We start from the raw sequence: 5,986 nt of genomic DNA on the forward strand, positions 1-5,986 counted from the left end.
AGGTCATAAATTGATTCATGCGTCTTTCTTGATTCTGTAGTTTGTTATATTGTATAAATATATATTTTGCAAATTTTGAGAAACGTTCCCCAGCCACCCAGTTGAATTTTTGGAAGGCAGTGAATGAATCCTTTCAAGGCTTTTTAGAGTTTACAGAGAATTGTGTAAAGAAAGCTCCCAGAAACATCCAGTAAGCAGCAGTTCTGTGGCTGAAAATGCCTGGTAATGAGCGAGGTCGGAGGAGAATGGCCAGACTGGTTCAAGTTTACAGGATGCTGACAGTAATTCAAGTTCAGCTGGAGGGGTAGCCAATCAGGACCGAGGCAAGCAATGGACTCCTACCTAAATGTGAGCAGTCCCAGAGAGAAACACCAAAAACTCTGCACTGAGAATGTTACCTCGACTGCTGATGAAATGCCTGCAGGCTAATTGCAAAGTGAAAACAGAACTCTACAAAACCAAAACTTCCAGGGTGGGCGAATACTTTTTATAGACCCTGTTTATGTGCCTAAGACCTTTGCACATTACTGTATGCTCATGGTATACTTCTACCAACATAACCTTTCTCTTTAAAGCATTATGTATTTCCTTCTTTTCATATTCTGATAGCAACCCAAAGTTCAGAAAATATTTGGTGCAAAGAAGACAGAGCAAATATTGATTTGTATCTTTGTAATTCAATGTTAAAACTAGTCAGAAGCAAATCCATAATGATGCTTTGTGATGTTCTCTGATGATCATTCCCGCTGAAAGGAAGTTTGTAGGCTCTGGAAAGTGATTGCACGCTGTAGCAAAAAAAAAGCAGCTCATTCGAATTTTAAACACAAGCGATTCTTTCTGCAGATGATGGATATCCAGAGTAGCACACACAAAATGCTGGAGGAACTCTGCAGGACAGGCAGCATCTATGGAAAAGGAATGAACGGTCAATTAACTTAACACTTTCAACATTCAAAATAATATGCAAAATTAAACATAGAAAAACCTGCAGTACAATAGAGGCCCTTTGGCCCACATTGCTGTGCCGAACATATCCTTACTTGAGAGATAACCTAGGGTTACCCATAGCCCTCTATTTTTCTGAGCTCCATATACCTGTCCAGGAGTCTCTTAAAGGACCCTATCGTATCCGCCCTCACCACTGTTGCCGACAGCCCATTCCACACACTCAGGACTCTCTGTGTAAAAAATTTACCCCTGACATCTCCTCTGTACCTACTTCTAAGCACCTTAAACCTGTGCCCTCTCATGCTAGCCATTTCAGCCCTGGGAAAAAGCTTCTGACTATCCACACGATAAATGCCTCTCATCATCTTATACACATTCAAAATTAAACGTTCAACATTAAAATACTGGGTCAGAACAATTTCACTAGAGATCACATTGATCCCACATTCACTGATGGCTTGTAATTCATCTCCAGTAAATCATTATAATGCCACTGTTAATAAGCACAATAAGGGTCTGTGATGGATGGAGAGACATGATCCAGAAACAAATGAAAACAGAAACAAATCCAAAGTTCAATGAGAGTATCCACCTCATCTTTTAGAGAACAAGATGAAAATAAATGTTTAAAAATCTGACATACTGAAGAGTTCAGGGATATGAAAAGAAAAGGCAACTGTTGGTCAGGAAAAGCAGAAAGCGGGAGAGTCAGTGTGGAGAGAAACACATTGGTATAGGTTGTGAGGAGAGAGAACGCAATGCAGAGAGTGGATAGTGATAACATAAAATACACAGAAGGCTGGGATATGGAGAGGAGGGAGAAATAGTTTAATTGACCAAAGGCGTAGATGAGATACAATATATTATAGGCATCCAGGAGTATTTCTTGAAACAGAATGTAGACAGTCCAACAAGGAAGAGCTAATACTAGACTTTGTATTTCAGAATCAGAATCAGATTTAATATCACTGGCATATAAGACCGAAGATGATAAGGTATAGGAGCAGAATTAGGCACATTTGGCCAATTGAGTCTGCTCCACCATTTCATCATGGCTGATCCATTTTCCTTCTAAGCTCCAGTCTTCTGCCTTCTCGCCGTATCCCATCATGCCCTGACCAATCAAGAAACTATCAACATATGCCTTAAATATACCCAATGACTTGATCTCCACAAACGTCTGTTGCAAGGAATTCCACAGATTCACCACTCTCAGGCTAAAGAAATTCCTCCTTATCTCAGTTCCAAAAGGACTCCTCACTATTCTTGAGCTGTGTCCTGTGGTCATAGGCTCTTCCACCATAGGAAATGTACTCTCCACATCCGCTCTATCTAGGCCTTTCGACATTCAATAGGCTTCAATTCCATCAGCCCTCATTCTTCTGAATTCCAGTGAATTCCTATGACAAGTCGTTCAATCCTGGAATCACTTTTGTAAATCTCCTTTGAACCCTCTCCAGTGTCAGCACCTCCTTTCCTAGATAAGGTACCCAAAACTACCCAACTCCAAATGAGGCCTCACCAGTGCTTCATAAAGCCTCAACATTACATCCTTGCTTTTATATTCTAGTCCTCTTGAAATGAATGCGAACATAACATTTGCCTTCCTCACCGAAGACTCAACCTGCAAATTAACCTCTGGGGCATCCTGACTGAGGACCCTCAAGTCCCTTTCTGCCTTTGATTTTTCTATTTTCTCTCCATTTAGAAAAGAGTCTCCTACCAAAGTGAATGACCATACACTTCCCAACACGATCCAATCTGCCACTTCTTTGTCCATTCTCTTAAATCTGTCCAAATCCTTCGGTAGCCTCTCATCTTCCTCAGAAGAACCTGCCCCTCCACCTGTCACCGATCAACAGTAAAAGACTCTTTTGTGTCAAAGTGAAAACAAATCTCTACAAGGTGATCTAAATTAATTACACTGCACAAATATAAACACAAACTGGATTGCAAATGTACGAGGGGTGATTGATAGGTTCGTGGCCTAAGGTAGAAGGAGTCAATTTTAGAAAACCTAGCACATTTATTTTTCAACATAGTCCCCTCCTACATTTACACACTTAGTCCAGCGGTCGTGGAGCATACGGATCTTGGACCTGTAGAAGGTGCCCACGGCAGGGATGATTGATAAGTTCATGGCCTAAGGTAGAAGGAAATGAGTTATACTACTCTCGTTATAGGCACAGGCAGTTTAACTCTTTGGGTGATTATGCAGAACGTTTGAAGTTAATAACTCATCTCCTTCCACTTTAGGCCACGAACTTATCAATCACCCCTGCTGTGGACCACTTTCTGGAGGTCCAAGACGCGACTTCTACAAAGAAGGGATCCGTATGCTCCACGACCACTGGACTAAGTGTGTAAATGTAGGAGGGGACTATGTTGAAAAATAAATGTGCTAGGTTTTCTAAAATTGACTCCTTCTACCTTAGGCCACGAACTTATCAATCACCCCTCATATTCAGTATCCTGGCAAAAACAACACCACGAAGACAAAAGGGACACTCCAAGCAAATCCACAAAAATATTATTGAAAAGTACAAGTCAGGAGATGGATACAAGAACATTTCAAAGTCACTTAATATCCCTTAGAGTACAGTTTAGTCAATCATCAGGAAATGGAAAGAATATGGCTCAGCTGTAAATCTGCCTAGAGCAGCCCATCCTCAAAAACTGAGTGACTGAGCAAGAAGGGGACCAGTGAGGGAGGCCACCAAGAGACCTACGGGAGCTCTGGAGGAGTTACAAGCTTCAATGCCTGAGATGGGTGAAATTGCACATACAACTGTTGCCTGGGTGCTTCACCAGTCACAGCTTTATGGGAAAGTGGTAAAGAGAAAGCCACTGTTGAAAAAAACTCACAAAATCTTGGCTAGAGTTTGTATGAAGGCATGTGGGAGACTCTGAAGTCTGCTGGAAGAAGGTGCTATTGGCTGATGAAACCAAAATTGAGCTTTTTGGCAATCAGACTAAGCGATATATTTGGGGTAAGCCAAACACCGCACATCATCAAAAACACACCATCCCTACCATGAAGCATGGCGGTGGCTGCATCATGCTGTGGGGATGCTTCACTGCAGCAGGCCCGGGAAGGCTGGTGAAAGTAAAGGGTAAAATGAATGCAGTAAATACAGGGAAATCCTGGAGGGAAACCTGATGCAGTCTGCAAGAGAACTGCGACTTGGGAGAAAATATGTTTCCCAGCAAGACAATAACCCCAAGCATAAAGGCAAAGCTACACTGGAATGGCTTAAAAACAACTAAGTTAATTTCCTGGAGTGGCCAAGTCAGAGTCCAGACCTCAGTCCAATTGACAATTTGTGGTTGTTCTTGAAAAGGGCTGTTCACTCACAATTTCCCTGCAATCTGACAGAGCTTGAACAGTTTTGTAAAGAAGAATGGGGAAAAATTGCAGTGTCCAGATGTGCAATGCAGATAGAGACCTATCCACACAGACTCGAGGCTGGAATTGGATGGACTAAATTCTGACGAAGGGTGCGAATTGAAGGGTGCAATCAATTATTTTGTTTTTAATATTTGTAATAAATTTAGACCAATTTGTTTTCACTTTGACACAAAAGAGTCTTTTCTGGTGCCCAGTGCCAAAAAAGCCCAATTTAAATCTACTGTCATTCAATCTTGTAAAACAATAAAAAGTGTAAACTAAGTTGTAAACCAGTCAAAAGGAAGGACAGTAAGTGTGGGGAGAGCCAGCCTTGGATAATTAAGGAAATAAAAGGTAGTATCAAATAAAAGGTCATGTGTACAAAGTCGCAAAGAGTAGTGGGAGACAGGAGAATTGGGAAAACTTTGAAAAGCAACAGAGGACAACTAAACAAGAAATAAGGAAAGGGAAGATAAAGTATGGAAGTAAATTAGAACAAAATAAAAAAACAGATAGCAAAAGTTTTTATAAATGTATAAAGCGGAAGAGGGTGGCTAAAGTCAATGTAGGTCCTTTGGAAGATGAGAAGGGAAAATTGTTATTGGGTGATAAGGAAGTGGCTGAGGCAGTGAACGGCTACTTTGTGTTGGTATTCACAGTGGAGGACACGTCTAGTATGCCAAAGAAGGATGTTATGGATGAAATGGGAGGTGAGGACCTCGATAAAATCACTGTCACTAATGAGACAGTGATGGGCAAACTAGAGGGCCTGAAGGTAGATAAGTCCCCTGGTCCTGATGGGATGCATCCCAGGGTGCTGAAGGAATTGGCGGAGGTTAAAGTAGTCGTGTTGGTAATCATTTATCAAAACTCTCTCGACTCTGGGCAGGTCCTGGCAGATTGGAAGATAGCAAATGTCTCACCATTTTTTAAAAAAGGATGTAGGCAGAAGACGGGCAACTATAGACCAGTTAGCTTAACGCCTGTAGTCAGGAAAATGCTTGAAGCTGTCATTAACGAAGAAATAGCGAAACATTTAGAAAGAAGTGGTTCCATTAGACAGACGCAGCATGGATTCAGAAAAGGCAGGTCCTGTTTGACAATTGTACTGGAGTTCTTTGAGGATATAGTGAGTGCAGTGGATTGAGGGGAACAGGTGGATGTCATATACTTGGATTTCCAGAAGGCGTTCGATAAGGTGCCACACAAGAGTTTTATAAATAAGATATGGATGCATGGAGTGGGAGGAAGTGTATTGGCATGTATAGTGGATTGGTTAACCAATAGAAGGCAGAGAGTTGGTATAAATGGGTGTTTCTTCGGTTGGCAGTCAGTGGTGAGTGGGGTGCCGCAGGGGTCAGTGCTGGGCGCGCAGCTGTTTACCATTTACATTGATGATCTGGAAGAGGGGACTGAGTGTAGCGTAGCAAAATTTGCTGATGACACTAAACTGAGTGGAAAAGCAAATTGTACAGAGGATGTGGAGGGTCTGCAGAGGGATATAGATAGGTTAAGTGAGTGGGCCAAGGTCTGGCAGATGGATTACAATGTTGGTAAATGCGAGATCATCCACTTTGGAAGGAATAATAGAAGAGCAGATTATTATTTAAATGGTGAAAGATTGCAGCATGCTGTTGTGCAGAGGGACTT

The sequence above is a fragment of the Mobula birostris genome, chromosome 6, assembly GCF_030028105.1.
Source record: "Mobula birostris isolate sMobBir1 chromosome 6, sMobBir1.hap1, whole genome shotgun sequence".
Taxonomy (NCBI): Eukaryota; Metazoa; Chordata; class Chondrichthyes; order Myliobatiformes; family Myliobatidae; genus Mobula; species Mobula birostris.